Source organism: Pelophylax lessonae (genome assembly GCF_965119305.1).
Source record: "Pelophylax lessonae genome assembly, chromosome: 12".
Lineage (NCBI taxonomy): Eukaryota > Metazoa > Chordata > Amphibia > Anura > Ranidae > Pelophylax > Pelophylax lessonae.
Window position 1 is genome coordinate 9826653 of NC_138779.1, and position 16190 is coordinate 9842842.

Sequence of the window (16190 nt, forward strand, 5' to 3'; positions counted from 1 at the left end):
TCTGCCCCGGGGAGAGCTTTTTTTCAAGTGGCCACAAACAGCCGCTCTGCTCAGGTACCGTATCTAATCTGCCATTGCTGCAAAGATCTTAAATCCATACATGATCAATATGTGGCCAAATTCTCCTTGTGGGGCTTGTTTCACACTATGTATGCTGCCCAATTTTCATTGCGGGGCTGGTTTCACGCCGTGCATGCTGCCCAATTCTCCTTGTGGGGCTGGTTTCACGGTATGCATGCTGCCCAATTCTCCTTGTGGGGCTGGTTTCACACTATGCATGCTGCCCAATTCTCCTTGCGGGGCTGGTTTCACGGTATGCATGCTGCCCAATTCTCCTTGTGGGGCTGGTTTCATGTTATGCATGCTGCCATTTTCTCCTTGTGGGGCTGGTTTCACACCATGCATGCTGCCCAATTCTCCTTGTGGGGCTGGTTTCACACCATGCATGCTGCCCAATTCTCCTTGTGGGGCTGGTTTCATGTTATGCATGCTGCCATTTTCTCCTTGTGGGGCTGGTTTCACGCCGTGCATGCTGCCCAATTCTCCTTGTGGGGCTGGTTTCACGATATGCATGCTGCCCAATTCTCCTTGCGGGGCTGGTTTCACGTTATGCATGCTGCCTAAATCTCCTTGTGGGGCTGGTTTCACGCCATGCATGCTGCCCAATTCTCCTTGTGGGGCTGGTTTCACGCCGTGCATGCTGCCCAATTCTCCTTGTGAGGCTGGTTTCACGTTATGCATGCTGCCCAATTCTCCTTGTGAGGCTGGTTTCACGTTATGCATGCTGCCCAATTCTCCTTGTGGGGCTGGTTTCACGCCATGCATGCTGCCCAATTCTCCTTGGGGGCTGTTTTTCGAGTATGTATAAGTGACCCCAAGCAAAACAAGTCAAAGAGAACAGCTGAATAGGCACATGGTGGAGAATGTGGACACAGAGAGAACAATGCACGTTGAAAATCTCTGCCCTGGGGAGACCTTTTTATCAAGTGTCCACAAACAGCCCCTCCACTCAGGTACCACATCTGATCTGCCATTGCTGCAAAGATCTTAAATCTATACATGATTAATAATGATTAATATGCTGCCCAATTCTCCTTGCGGGGCTGGTTTTACGCTATGCATGTTGCCTAATTCTCCTTGCGGGGCTGGTTTTACGCTATGCATGCTGCCCAATTCTCCTTGCGGGACTGGTTTTACACTATTCATGCTGCCCAATTCTCCTTGCGGGACTGGTTTTACGCTATGCATGCTGCCCAATTCTCCTTGCGGGACTGGTTTTACGCTATGCATGCTGCCCAATTCTCCTTGCGGGACTGGTTTTACACTATACATGCTGCCCAATTCTTCTTGGGGGCTAGGTTTTAATTATGTATAAGTGACCTGAGCAAAACAAGTCAAAGTGAACAGCTGAGTAGGCAAATAGTGGAGAATGCGGGCAACAAGAGAATAATGCACAGTGGAAGTCTCTGCCCTAAGGTAGACCTCTATTCAAGTAGACACAACAAGAGCTCAAATCCACAGTGAAAATCTCTGCCCTGGGGAGAGCTTTTTTTGAAGTGGCCAAAAACAGCCACTCTGCTCAGGTACCGTATCTGATCTGTCATTTCTGCAAATAACTTAAATCTATAAATGATCAATATGCTGCCCAATTCTCCTTGGGGGCTGTTTTTCACTTGTGTATAAGTGACCCAAACAAAACAAGTCAAGGAGAAAACCTGATCAAGGAAATGGTGGAGGATGCGGGCAACGAGAGAACAATGCACTGTGAAAGTCTCTGCCCTTAGGGAAAGCTCTTTTACAGTGGAGACAACAAGATCTCAAATCCATACAATGATCAATATGCTGTCCAATTCTACTTGGGGGCTGGTTTTTACACTATGCATATGTTAAAGAGGAACTTTGGTTTGTTTTTTTCTTTGTCTGGAGTCCAGCACTGTCTTCCCGCAGCTGGTTCTTCCTACAGCTGCTGATCCCCAATGCAGCCATTTTGGAAATGGGAGCCGGCAGTTGTCTCCTGAGGAACTACATCTGGCACCCCAGTGTGTATGGGTGAGTTCACATGGTGCTTTGTGAATGGTGCTGCAACCTCCTGGAACACGTGTCATGTCCCAGGGGGCCGCAGAAGAGTAGTGAATGAGCGGGGGCAGGAGCGCGCCTCCGGCGGCGCGCGCTCGCCCCCTATTGGCTCGCAGGCGAGTGACGTAGCGGTACGTCACTTTGCCTGCACAGGGCTGACCGCCGCAGTATATGTACTTGCAGCGGTCGGCAAGTGATTAAAAATCTATTTTTATGATACACAATGCACTGAGCAAACAGAACGTCCTTTTGGTTTAGGTTTGCATTTTCTTTAACATCTCCATTGATTTCCTAGAGCATGAGAGGAATCAGAAAATCAAACTGGATAAAGGTCTCCATGTCTCAGCGTTTCCCACCTCCAGTCCTCAGAGAGCACTAGCAGGTCGTGTTTCCCGGATTCCTGGGGATGTGGAGAGCTGTAATGATTGGACGCAGTATTAGGGGCCCTTAGAAGGGGATGAAGATCCATCATCTTAGCGTCTGCTATCCAGCGCCAACTTCATCAGCCATTGTCAGTGGGTCCCTGGAGTTCCCTGTAGGACAAAGCAAGGGTCAGCGAGGGTCCACCATAGAGGTTCATAGGGTGTGATGAAAGCCAGTGACAGGCTACTAAGTGCTCTCTAAGGACTGAAATTCATCAACATGCAAAATTACCAATTGTCCCCAATTTCCAGGGTCAGTCCCGGCTCGTCAGTCTTCATCCTGAATGTAAAGAGGCCAATTATTGCATGACATCCTTCCTTTATATCTGGTAATGAGCACCTGTCATGGAGAATAATGGTCTCTCCCAACGAGGCTTTTCCTTGCTAAAATACATTTTGCATTCCCATACAAGCCTATGGAGCAAAGCAGGTCAGAAGGAGGACACCTGAAGGTCGGATACACCTGTCAGTGATACACTTGAAGGTCAGATACACCTGTCAGTGATACACCTGAAGATCGGATATACCTGTCAGTGATCTGAGGATCTCAAAAATGATGCCGTCAAAACAAGCCCAACGCCCATCGGCACAGGTCCTTGTATGGATGTTGAGTTGGCTCTTACCCCCAATTCTGACATTTCTCACATAAATGTAAAAATCAGCATTGTTTTTTTGTTTTTGTTTTTTTGCTAGAAAATGACTTAAACCCCCCAAACATTATATATACAGTGGCGAAAATCCCCTGCAGATTCTGCAAGTTTGCCCACATACAAAGAAATGAAGGGTCTATCATTTTCATCATAAGTGATTTTTTTTTAATGATAGAGACAGAATATCAACCAAAAACCCCCCCAAAAAAACACATGATACAAATGTTATAAATTGAATTGCAGTTCAGTGAGTAAAAATAAGTATTTGTACAAAGAGAAAAGGGGGGTTACCAACCCTGTCCAGGAAGGAGGGCAGAGATGGAACCAAGGGGGATTTAAATGTGCCACATATACCAAAAAAGAAATCAATAATTTTTTTCCTCTTTCCAAATTCAGTCCATATTTAAAAGTTGATAAAAAAGTTTTTATTGGAAATACATCAAAACAGATAAACATACATGTTCATTACAGTTTAGTATAAATACATTGTACATCAAACAGGATACTTAGATTTGAAAGAGCCCGTACATGGACTACATAAAGATACAAGAAGTTGCTGGAACTACGCGTTTCACTATGAGTGCTTCCTCAGGCTCCAGCTGTTTCAGAGTATTCTTAACCACTTTACCACTAGAAAATTTTGCTGTCTTACGTCTGGGCCACTTTTTGCGATTCGGCGCTGTGCGACTTTAACTGACAATTGCGCGGTCGTGCGATGCCGTACCCAAACGAAATTTACGTCCTTTTTTTCCCACAAACAGAGCTTTCTTTTGATGGTATTTGATCACCTGTGCGATTTTTTTTTTTTTGCGCTATAAAAAAAAAACAGCGTTTATTTTGAAAAAAATAACAATATTTTTAACATTTTTTTATATGAAATTCCCTCCAAAAAAATGTAAAAACCAATTTTTTTTTTAATTTTTGGCCAATTTGTTTTCTGCTACCTATGTTTGGGAAAAAAAAATCACAATAAGCGTATTTTGATTGGTTTGCGCAAAAGTTATTGCGTTTACTAACTAAGGGAAAGATTTTTGGTGTTTTTTTTTTAACGCGTAATGGCGGCGATCTGCGATTTTTCTTGCGGGACTGCGACATTGCGGTGGACAGATCGGACCCTTGACTGACATTTTTGACACTTTTGGGGGTACCAGTGACATTACTGCAGTAATCAGTGCTATACATATGCACTGTTACTGTAAAAATGACACTGGCAGGGAAGGGGTTAATTTTATTGGAGAGGGAGGGGTTAATGTATGCCTGGTGCTTACTAACGTGTGGGGGGGGGAGGTGACTGTGTGACACAGGGACAGATCCAGGGTTCAGCTATGCTGAACCCTGAAATCTGACCCTGCCTGTCACTTAGGAGATCCGCCCGCTCTGTTTACACAGGCGGGCAGATCTCCAAACTAGATTCCCCGACGATCGGGGAGGAGCGGCGGCGATCACCGCCGCTCCTCCCCTGGCCTGACTCCCGCTGTGACTGAAAACAGCGGGAGCGAGCCTCCGAGCCGCCGAGAGAGGGGAATGTCTGGTGACGTAGGCCTACGTAGCCAGACGATAATGAGCCACTGCGCTGCAGTAGCAGCACAGTGAGCAGTGGTAAAGCGGTTAATACATTTAGAAAGATCCTTATTTTTAAACCTGATCGATTTAATCAAATTGTTTGATGTATGTGCATTTGTATCGATAAAGATCAAAATCGATGAGGGAGACAACGGTCAGCTACACCAAAGAGGAGCCTTTAATTAGCATAGGTTGGGTGTAATTGTCAAAGACAAAGGAAATCGGTCTGGTTGTATTCCAATATGCATGTGCATGGAATTAAGATGGGTAGGGATGCATATATTACAGAAATTCCCCAAAGTGCTAGTGAGAAATTTGAGAAGTGATCAAAAGTTCCAGTAATTTTTAGAAAAAATAGAAATCGATCTCACATATATGTGCGTCCAATGTTGTTTGAAAAGGATAGAGCCATCGCTCTCCCAAATGATAGTAAGTGTAGCCAGTGATATAAAGAGATCCTCCGGGACTGTTATGCCCTCAGTAAGAGATAAGTAATTTGTATTTGATTCCCAAGCAAAACATGACTTCGTACTTGGTGGAGAACCCCTTGTTGGTAAGATGTTTCTTGTAGTTGGTGACCAGGTTAGCACACATCTCAGGAGGGATTTTGGTCCACTGTTCTTTAGAGATCTTCTCTAAATTCTTAAGTTTTCTTGGCTGTCGCTTGGCAACTCGAAGTTTCAGGTCCCTCAAATACATTTTCTATAGAATTTAGGTCTTGAGACTGGCTAGGTCACTCCATGACCTTAATGTGCTTCTTCTTGAGCCACTCCCTTGTAGCCTTGGTGGTATGATGCTGGAAGACCCATCCATGACCCATCTTCAGTGTTCTGGCTGAGGGAAGAAGGTTCTCATCCAAGATTTTACAATACATGGCCCCATCCATTGGCCCCTCAATGCAACAAAGTCGGCCTGTACCTTTAGCAGAGAAACAGCTTCAAAGCATCATGTTTCCACCTCCTGCTTGACTGTAGGGATGGCGTTCTTAGGGTCATAGTCAGCATTTTTCTGATATAAAATATATATATAAATATAAATAAACACAGTGGGTCGAGTTAGTGCCAAAGAGCTCAATTTTGGTCTCATCTGACCACAGCACTTTCTTCCAATCCTTCTCTGAATCATTTAGATGTTCATTGGCATGATTGTATATGTGCCTTCTTGAGGAGGGGGACTCGCTGTGTTTTGGAGGAAGAAAAATGCTGACTATGACCAGCATCCCTACAGTCAAGCACGGAGGTGGAAACATGATGCTTTGGGGCTGTTTCTCTGCTAAAGGTACAGGCTGATTTTGCAACTTGGAGGGGCCAATGGATGGGGCCATGTATTGTAAAATCTTGGATGAGAACCTTCTTCCCTCAGAACTGCCAGAACACTGAAGATGGGTCGTGGATGGGTCTTCCAGCATGACAATGACCCAAAATATACCGCCAAGGCAACAAAAGAGTGTCTCAAGAAGAAGCACATTGAGGTCATGGAGCAGTGTAGCCAGTCTCCAGACATTAATCCCATAGAAAATTTATGGAGGGAGCTGAAACTTCGAGTTTACAAGAGACGGCCAAGAAATCTTAAGGATTTAGAGCAGATCAGTAAAGAAGAGTAGACCAAATTCCCTCCTGAGATGTGTGCAAACCTGGTCACCAACTACAAGAAACGTCTGACTTCTGTGCTTCCCAACAAGGGCTTCTCCACCAACTACAAGAAACGTCTGACCTCTGTGCTTCCCAACAAGGGTTTCTCCACCAACTACAAGAAACGTCTGACCTCTGTGCTTCCCAACAAGTGCTTCTCCACCAACTACAATAAACGTCTGACCTCTGTGCTTCCCAACAAGGGTTTCTCCACCAACTACTAGAAATGTCTGACCTCTGTGCTTCCCAACAAGGGTTTCTCCACCAACTACAAGAAACGTCTGACCTCTATGCTTCCCAACAAGGGTTTCTCCACCAACTACTAAGTCATGTTTTGCTTGGGGATCAAATCATTTTTTTACTCACTCAACTGCAACTCAATTTATAACATTTGTATTGTGTGTTTTTTTATGCATTTTTGGTTGATATTCTGTCTCTATCATTTAAAATACACCTATGATAAAAATTATACACCCTTCATTGCTTTGTGTAGCACCCTCCTAGGTAGCTGCTAGGGAGAGAGAATAGTTTTTGGCTCTGTCTGCCTATCAGAGGAGCAACAGACAAATCTTTATTTCTTTCTGCCTACCAGATAGCCTGCTCTGTGTGCTCAGTGTGTGATTCATTGGGTCTAGATAGTATTTCACACTAGTCCAATAGGGAGGCTTGTAGGACAGTGGGAGGAAACCTGACCAATGGGTACACAGGCTTTGAAAGAGTCCCCAGTGATTGGCAGAGATCGGCTGTCTCTGTGCATTATGGGATACTGTATAAAAGCCAGGAGCACATGTGCTGCGGGGTCTTTGGCTGGAGAGCAGAGTCCCAGAGGGATGGTGGCGGCCGCCTCCTCCTCTGTAACAGTGAAACGTGGTCACAGGCGGACGGCCTGGGGACCAGAGGAACGGAGCTGTACCCAGAGGTCCAGGAGCTGACTGAGTGGGGAGACACTGGAGACCCTAGAAAAACAGTATTGTGAGTACAAGGGATTGTGTACAAGGGGCCTGACCTGAGGGGGGCCACCCCAAAGTAGGATAGTCAGTGGACGGGTGTCAGCAGTCCAGAAAGGGGATACTAAGGAGAGTGTCCTGAAGATAAATCTAGTTCACCAAGTCTTCTGGCAAGAGACTTAAACACAAATCTACCTAAGTGGCAAGGTGGATCAGCAACCTGGCTGCATCTTCAGATAGGAGTCCTCGAAACTTGTGAATAGTTAATTTCAAGAATCCCACTATTCCCTTCTCCCATTCCTATTTAAAATACAACCCAATTCCAAAAAAGTTGGGACAGTGTACAAATTGTGAGTAAAAAAGGAATGGACTAATTTACAAATCTCATAAACTTATTTTTTATTCACAATATAATATAGATAACATATCAAATGTTGAAAGTGAGACATTTTGAAATGTAATGCCAAATATTGGCTCATTTTGGATTTCATGAGAGCTACACATTCCAAAAAAGTTGGGACAGGTAGCAATAAGAGGCCGGAAAAGTTAAATGTACATATAAGGAACAGCTGGAGGACCAATTTGCTACTTATTAGGTCAATTGGCAACATGATTGGGTATAAAAAGAGCCTCTCAGAGTGGCAGTGTCTCTCAGAAGTCAGGATGGGCCGAGGATCACCAATTCCCCCAATGCTGCGGTGAAAAAATTGTGGAGCAATATCAGAAAGGAGTTTCTCAGAGAAAAATTGCAAAGAGTTTGGAGTTATCATCATCTACAGTGCATAATATCATCCAAAGATTCAGAGAATCTGGAACAATCTCTGTGTGTAAGGGTCAAGGCCGGAAAACCATACTGGATGGCGGTGATCTTCGGGCCCTTAGACGGCACTGCATCACATACAGGAATGCTACTGTAATGGAAATCACAACATGGGCTCAGGAATACTTCCAGAAAACATTGTCGGTGAACACAATCCACCGTGCCATTCGCCGTGCCATTCACCGTTGCCGGCTAAATCTCTATAGGCCAAAAAAGAAGCCATATCTAAACATGATCCAGAAGCGCAGGCGTTTTCTCTGGGCCAAGGCTCATTTATAATGGTCTGTGGCAAAGTGGAAAACTGTTCTGTGGTCAGACGAATCAAAATTTGAAGTTCTTTTTGGAAAACTGGGACGCCATGTCATCCGGACTAAAGAGGACAAGGACAACCCAAGTTGTTATCAGGGCTCAGTTCAGAAGCCTGCATCTCTGATGGTATGGGGTTGCATGAATGCGTGTGGCATGGGCAGCTTACACATCTGGAAAGGCACCATCAATGCTGAAAGGTCTATCCAAGTTCTAGAACAACATATGCTCCCATCCAGACGTCGTCTCTTTCAGGGAAGACCTTGCATTTTCCAACATGACAATGCCAGACCACATACTGCATCAATTACAACACCATGGCTGCGTAGAAGAAGGATCCGGGTACTGAAATGGCCAGCCTGCAGTCCAGACCTTTCACCCATAGAAAACAATTGGCGCATTATAAAGAGGAAGATGTGACAAAGAAGACCTAAGACAGTTGATAACTAGAAGCCGGTATTAGACAAGAATGGGACAACATTCCTATTCCTAAACTTCAGCAACTTCTCCTCAGTCCCCAGACGTTTGCAGACTGTTATAAAAAGAAGAGGGGAGGCCACACAGTGGTAAACATGGCCTTGTCCCAACTTTTTTGAGATGTGTTGATGCCATAAAATTTAAAATCAACTTATTTTTCTCTTAAAATGATAAATTTTCTCAGTTTAAACATTTGATATGTCATCTATGTTGTATTCTGAATAAAATATTGAAATTTGGAACTTCCACATCATTGCATTCTGTTTTTATTCACAATTTGTACAGCGTCCCAACTTTTTTGGAATCGAACTTGTAAAACACCAAAAACAACTACATACCCCTGGACTGATCTTTGACTGAGCCAAGAATGAAAGTGTTAATCTGCGAACGCCGGTGTTGCTAACGGTAACCCAGGGGGACCCGAGAATATATTATCCAGCAGCCCTCAAGAGGGCAGTGCTACATTTGTAAGTGGGCAAACTTGCACAATCTGCAGGGGATCAAATCATTATTTTCCCCACTGCACTGTATTTTTGAAAGCAAAGACCCTGGAGAATAAAATGGTGGTTGCTGCAATTTTTTTTATGTTGCATGTTAACCACTTGACGACCAGCCGCCGCAGATGTACTGCGGCAGGCTGGCACTCCCAGGCAAAACCCCGTACATGTACGGCGCTCACCTGGGAGGAGCTAGGGGGTGAGTGCACACCGCCGGCAGCGTGCTCCCACCCCCGCTCGTCAGCGGGGAAGTCAGTGCGTGTGTCAGGCAGCTCTGATTGCCGACTGAAACAGGCGATCTCTCCCCGTTGACAGAGAAGGACGGACGGCTGATGTAAACACAGCCGTCCGTCCTTCTCCCTGGGATGATCACAGAGACCATGCGATCCTGCTATATAGGATCACATGTCTCTATGGTCATCTCACAAGCCTAACCCCCCTACAGTTAGAATCACTCCCCTAGGCTTACATTTAACCCCTTGATCACCAATAGTATTAACCTCTTCCCTGCCAGTGTCATTAGTACAGTGACAGTGCATATTTTTAGCACTGATTACTGTAGTAATGTCACTGGTCCCCCCAAAAGTGTCAAAAATGTCAGTTAGGGGTCCGATCTGTCCGCCGCAATGTCGCAGTCCCGCAAAAAATCGCAGATCGCCGTCATTACTGGTAAAAAAAAAAAAAAAAACAATAAAAATGACAGAAATCTTTCCCTTAGTTAGTAAACGCAATAACTTTTGCGCAAACCAATCAAAATACGCTTATTGGGATTTTTTTTTTTACCAAAAATATGTAGCTGAATACAAATTGGCCTAAAATGATGAAAAAATTTGATTTTAAATTTTTTTTTTGGGAATGTTATATATCAGAACGTGAAAAATATATATTTTTTTTTTCAGAATTGTCGCTCTTTTTTTTGTTTATAGCGCAAAAAATAAAAATCGCAGAGATGATCAAATACCACCAAAGAAAAGCTCTCTTTGTGGGGGAAAAAAAGACATCAATTTTATTTGGGTACAGCGTCGCACGACCGCGCAATTTTCCGTTAAAATAACGCAGTGCCGTATCGTAAAAAAATGGCCTGCTCATTAAGGGGGGTAAATCTTCCGCTCCAGAAGTGGTTAATGTGTGTCCTGGAATAAAGTGATGAGGCGGTAACCCTTTTCGGCGCAGTGTAGGAAAATGCACGCCCTTGAGACTCGTTGCGCCCGAGCGTGCGCACTTTTTTTTGCATGTTCCCTCGCGTTTTAGGGAAGACCACGAATTTCAGCGCACAGCAAACACGCCACAAAATTTCCAGCGTGATTTATTTATTTTTTTTAATCACGCCATACCAAAATGCGCGGTACTGTGCGTTTTGGCGGGTGCGGGCGCAGATGTATGGGGGTTCCATTAAGAATTAACAGCACTTTGTGTGCGTTTGCAAAAATCTGCATTTTTTTTTTTTTTTACGCAGTGCGGGAAACTGTGCAAATTTGTACACGTTCCCGCACCAAACCTGGGGTGAGTCCAACTCTGCGTGGCATGAAAACAAGGGGGCAGCAGCAAAGCCTCCTGGGAAATGTGATAAAAGATTGGATCCCCCCCCCCCCCATCTGTCTCTACGACTACAACTCCCATCATCCCCCATCACACCCAAAATCTGACCCCTGATCAGGGGATACCCCCAATTATCTCTCCCATCCCCCTCAGATCACCATTCATTCCCTCTCAGCTCTTGGTTGTACCATATGAACCTCTGAGGGGGGGAAAGAGATCCTCCTCCTATCTCCCTCTGACACCCCCGCCTGTTACACTCACATTCCCTCTCACTGTTACTATTCCTTTTCTTATCTTTGTATTCTGGTATAGAAAGCGTACTAACTCCACAAAGGACCAATCTTCACCCAAAATCCAAAGGCCTACCCCCCCTCCAGAACGCTGTCACTTGGTTTCTTCCATCGCCCAGCATTGGTTGTCATAGAGACGTGAAGCCGATTACCGCTGGGTGTAGTAAGAGGTCCGCTACTGCTGTTGTCGACCAATCTGTAGTGAGGTGGACGGAAGTGACGTTCAGAGCACAAAATGCTTACTGCGCATGCGCCGTGCGTTCCACTGCGTGCTTTGCGTTCCACCCACGTCTTCATTACATACAGAGCCCAGGTCTGTCAGACTTACTGCGCATGCGCCATGCGTTCCAACCACGTCTTCATTACATACAGAGCCCAGGTCTGTCAGACTTACTGCGCATGCGCCATGCGTTTCACTGCGTGCTATGCGTTCCACCCACGTCTTCCTTACATACAGAGCCCAGGGCTGTCAGACTTACTGCGCATGCGCTTTGCGAATCATATTCAAAATCTGGTTGCTAGGGGCAACAAACTCCACTTTTATTCTAACTTTGGTACATCCCCCTCCCTTTACCCGTGTCAGCAATGAAGCCAGTGCATAAGGAAAGTCATTGACCATAGCAAATATTCAAGCATCCTCTAGTGAGGAATTAAAATCTGGTTGCTAGGGGCAACAACTCCACAGAGAGATGGATGTACCAAAATGAGGACCAAAGTGGAGTGGTGGCCCCCTAGCAACCTGGTTTTAAATATAACTCATAAGAAGAAATTTTGCAGGTTCTTGTGTTAGGAGTTAAAATCTGGTTGCTAGGGGCAACCACTCCACTTTGGTCCTCATTTTGGTACATCCACCCCACGTGCCTACAACATAAGAGGGCTAGTTTGTGAAAAGCTGGTGTAAAGGTGAAGATGTTACCCTTAGCAACCAGTAAAGCTTATTTTTAGGAGTTAAACTTAAAATCTTGTTGCTAGGGGCAACAGCTCCCTTGCTGTCCTTATTTTGGTACCTACATCCCCCTCCCCTGTGCTAGCAAAGAGAGTGAGCTTGTGGAAGCCAATGTACAGATGTAGCCATTGGCCATGGCAACCAGTCAAACATTCTGTTGTGAATTGTATTTAAAATCTGGTTGCTAGGGGCAACAAACTCTACTTGCATTCTAACTTTGGTGCATTCACCTCCCCTCCTCCCCCAACCGGTGTCAGCAATGAGAGCTTATGGGAACCAGTGCACAAGGGAAGTGGTTGACCATAGCAACCAGTCAAGCATCTTCTAGTGAGTAATTCAAATCTGGTTTCTAGCAGTGTTAATTTCGTCGACTAAAATATTTTCGTCTACTCTATTTTAGTCAACTAAATTACGACTAAAACTAAATCTACATTTTACGCCAAAGTTAACACTGGTTGCTAGGGGCAACCACTTCACAGAGAAACGGGTGTACCATAATGAGGACCAAAGTGGAGTTGTTGCCCCTAGCAACCAGATTTTAAATATAGCTAACTTTTATTAGACTTCTATTCTAACTTTGGTACATCCCCCCCTCTTACCCGTGTCAGCAATGAAGCCAGTGCATAAGGTAAGTGATTGACCATAGCAACTAGTTAAGCATCTTCTAGTGAGTAATTAAAATCTGGTTGCTAGGGGCAACTACTCCATAGAGAGACAATTGTACCAAAATGAGGACCAAAGTCGAGTTGTTGCCCCTAGCAACTAGATTTTAAGTATAACTCACAAGAAGACTCATGCAGGTTCTTATGTTAGGAGTTAAAATCTGGTTGCTAGGGGCAACAACTTCCACAGAGATAGATGTACCAAAATGAGGACCAAAGTGAAGTTGTTGACCCTAGCAACCAGATTTTAAAGGTAACTCACACGAAGACTCGTGCAGGTTCTTGTGTTAGGAGTTAAAATCTGGTTGCTAGGGGCAACCACTCCACTTTGGTCCTCATTTTGGTACATCCACCCCATGTGCAAGCAACATAACAGGGCTAGTTTGTAAAAGCTGGTGCAAAGATTAAGATGTGACCCTTAGCAACCAGTAAAGCTTCTTTTTATGAGTTGTATTTTATTTAAAATCTGGTTGCTAGGGGCAACCACTTCACAGAGAAACGGGTGTACCATAATGAGGACCAAAGTGGAGTTGTTGCCCCTAGCAACCGATTTTAAATATAGCTAACTTTTATTAGACTTCTATTCTAACTTTGGTACATCCCCCCCCCCCCTCCTCTTACCCGTGTCAGCAATGAAGCCAGTGCATAAGGTAAGTGATTGACCATAGCAACTAGTTAAGCATCTTCTAGTGAGTAATTAAAATCTGGTTGCTAGGGGCAACTACTCCATAGAGAGACAATTGTACCAAAATGAGGACCAAAGTCGAGTTGTTGCCCCTAGCAACTAGATTTTAAATATAACTCACAAGAAGACTCATGCAGGTTCTTATGTTAGGAGTTAAAATCTGGTTGCTAGGGGCAACAACTTCCACAGAGATAGATGTACCAAAATGAGGACCAAAGTCGAGTTGTTGCCCCTAGCAACTAGATTTTAAATATAACTCACAAGAAGACTCATGCAGGTTCTTATGTTAGGAGTTAAAATCTGGTTGCTAGGGGCAACAACTTCCACAGAGATAGATGTACCAAAATGAGGACCAAAGTGAAGTTGTTGACCCTAGCAACCAGATTTTAAAGGTAACTGACACGAAGACTCGTGCAGGTTCTTGTGTTAGGAGTTAAAATCTGGTTGCTAGGGGCAACCACTCCACTTTAGTCCTCATTTTGGTACATCCACCCCATGTGCAAGCAACATAACAGGGCTAGTTTGTAAAAGCTGGTGCAAAGATGAAGATGTGACCCTTAGCAACCAGTAAAGCTTCTTTTTATGAGTTGTATTTTATTTAAAATCTGGTTGCTAGGGGCAACGACTCACTTCCTGTCCTCATTTTTGAACCTCCATCTTCCTGTGCTAGCAAAGAGAGTGAGCTTGTGGAAGCCAAAGAACAGATGTAGCAGTTGGCCATGGCAACCAGTCAAACATTCTGTTGTGAATTGTATTTAAAATCTGGTTGCTAGGGGCAACGAACTTAACTTTTATTATAACTATGGTACATCCACTCCCCCGTGTCAGAGATGAGAGCTTATGTAAACCGGTGTACAAGGGAAATGGTCGACCATAGCAACCAGCCAAGTATCTTCTTGTGAGTATTTAAAATCTGGTAGCTAGGGGCAACAACTCCACAGAGAGACGGCTGTACCAAAACGAGGACCAAAGTGAAGTTGTTGCCCCTAGCAACTAGATTTTAAATATAACTCACAAGAAGATTCTTGCACGTTCTTGGTTTAGGAGTTAAAATCGGGTTGCTAGGGGCAACAACTCAACAGAGAGACGGATTTACCAAACCGAGGACCAAAGTGAAGTTGTTGCCCCTAGCAACTAGATTTTAAATATAACTCACAATAAGACTCTTCCAGGTTCTTGTGTTAGGAGTTAAAATCTGGTTGCTAGGGGCAACAACTCCACAGAGAGACAGATGTTCCAAAATAAGGGCCAAAGTGAAGTTGTTGCCCCAAGCAACCAGATTTTAAATATAACTCACAATAAGACTTGTGCAGGTTCTTGTGGTAGGAGTTAGAATATGGTTGCTAGAGGCAACAGCTACATTTTTATTCTAACTTTGGTACATCCCCTCCCTCCCTCCTTACCCGTGTCAGCAATGAAGCCAGTGCATAAGGGAAGTAATTGACCATAGCAACCAGTTAAGCATCTTCTAGTCAGTAATTCAAATCTGGTTGCTAGGGGCAACAACTCCACAGAGAGACAGATGTATCAAAATGAGGACCACAGTTAAGCTGTTGCCCCTAGCAACTAGGTTTTAAATATAACTCACAGGAAGACTCTTGCAGGTTCTTGTGTTAGGAGTTAAATCGGGTTGCTAGGGGTAACAACTCCACAGAGACAAATGTACCAAAATGAGGACCAAAGTGTAGTTGTTGCCCCTAGCAACCAGATTTGAAATATAACTCACATTAAGACTTGTGCAGGTTTTTGTGTTAGGAGTTAAAATCTGGTTGCTAGGGGCAACAACAACACTTTGGTCCTCATTTTGGTACATTTGTCTCTCTGTGGAGTTGTTGCCCCTAGCAACCAGAATATGAATATAGCTCACAAGAAGACTCGTGCAGGTTCTTGTGTTAGGAGTTAAAGTCTGGTTGCTAGGGGTAACAACTCCACTTTGATCCTCAATTTGATACATTCGTCTCTCTGTGGAGTTGTTGCCCCCAGTAACCAGATTTTAAATATAACTCACATGAAGACTTGTGCAGATTCTTGTGTTAGTAGTTAAAATCTGGTTGCTAGGGGCAACAACCACACTTTGGTCCTCATTTTGGTACATTGCTCTCTCTTTGGAGTTGTTGCCTCTAGCAACCATCATTTAAATATAACTCACACGAAGACTTGTGCAGGTTCCTGTGTTACGAGTTCAAATCTGGTTGCTAGGGACGACATCTGCACTTCTGACACACCCACTCCACCCGTGTGTAGGCAACATAAGTGTAGTCTACTTTATGGAAGCTGATGTAATAATGAAACTGCTGCCCATAGCAACCAGTTGAAAATCTTTATCCGGTTGCTAGGGGCAACAACCGTACTTTGGTCTTCAGTTGGGTAAATCCCCCCCTCCCCGTGTCAACAGTGAAAGAGAGCGTGTTAATGGAAGCCGGTGAAAAGGTAAACTTGTTACCCGTGGCAACTGGTTGAGCATCTTCTTGGGAAATTTTATTAAAATTAGGTTGCTAGGGGCAACAACTCCGCCATGTTCCTCATTCTGGTCCATCCATTTCAGCAATGGAAGCAAAGGAAGCGAGCTTATGGAAGGTGGTAGAAGGGTGTAGATGTTGTCCATGGCAACCAGTCCAGCATCCGCTTGGAGGTTATAGGTATAATCTGGTTGCTGGGGGAAACAACTTCACTCAAGCC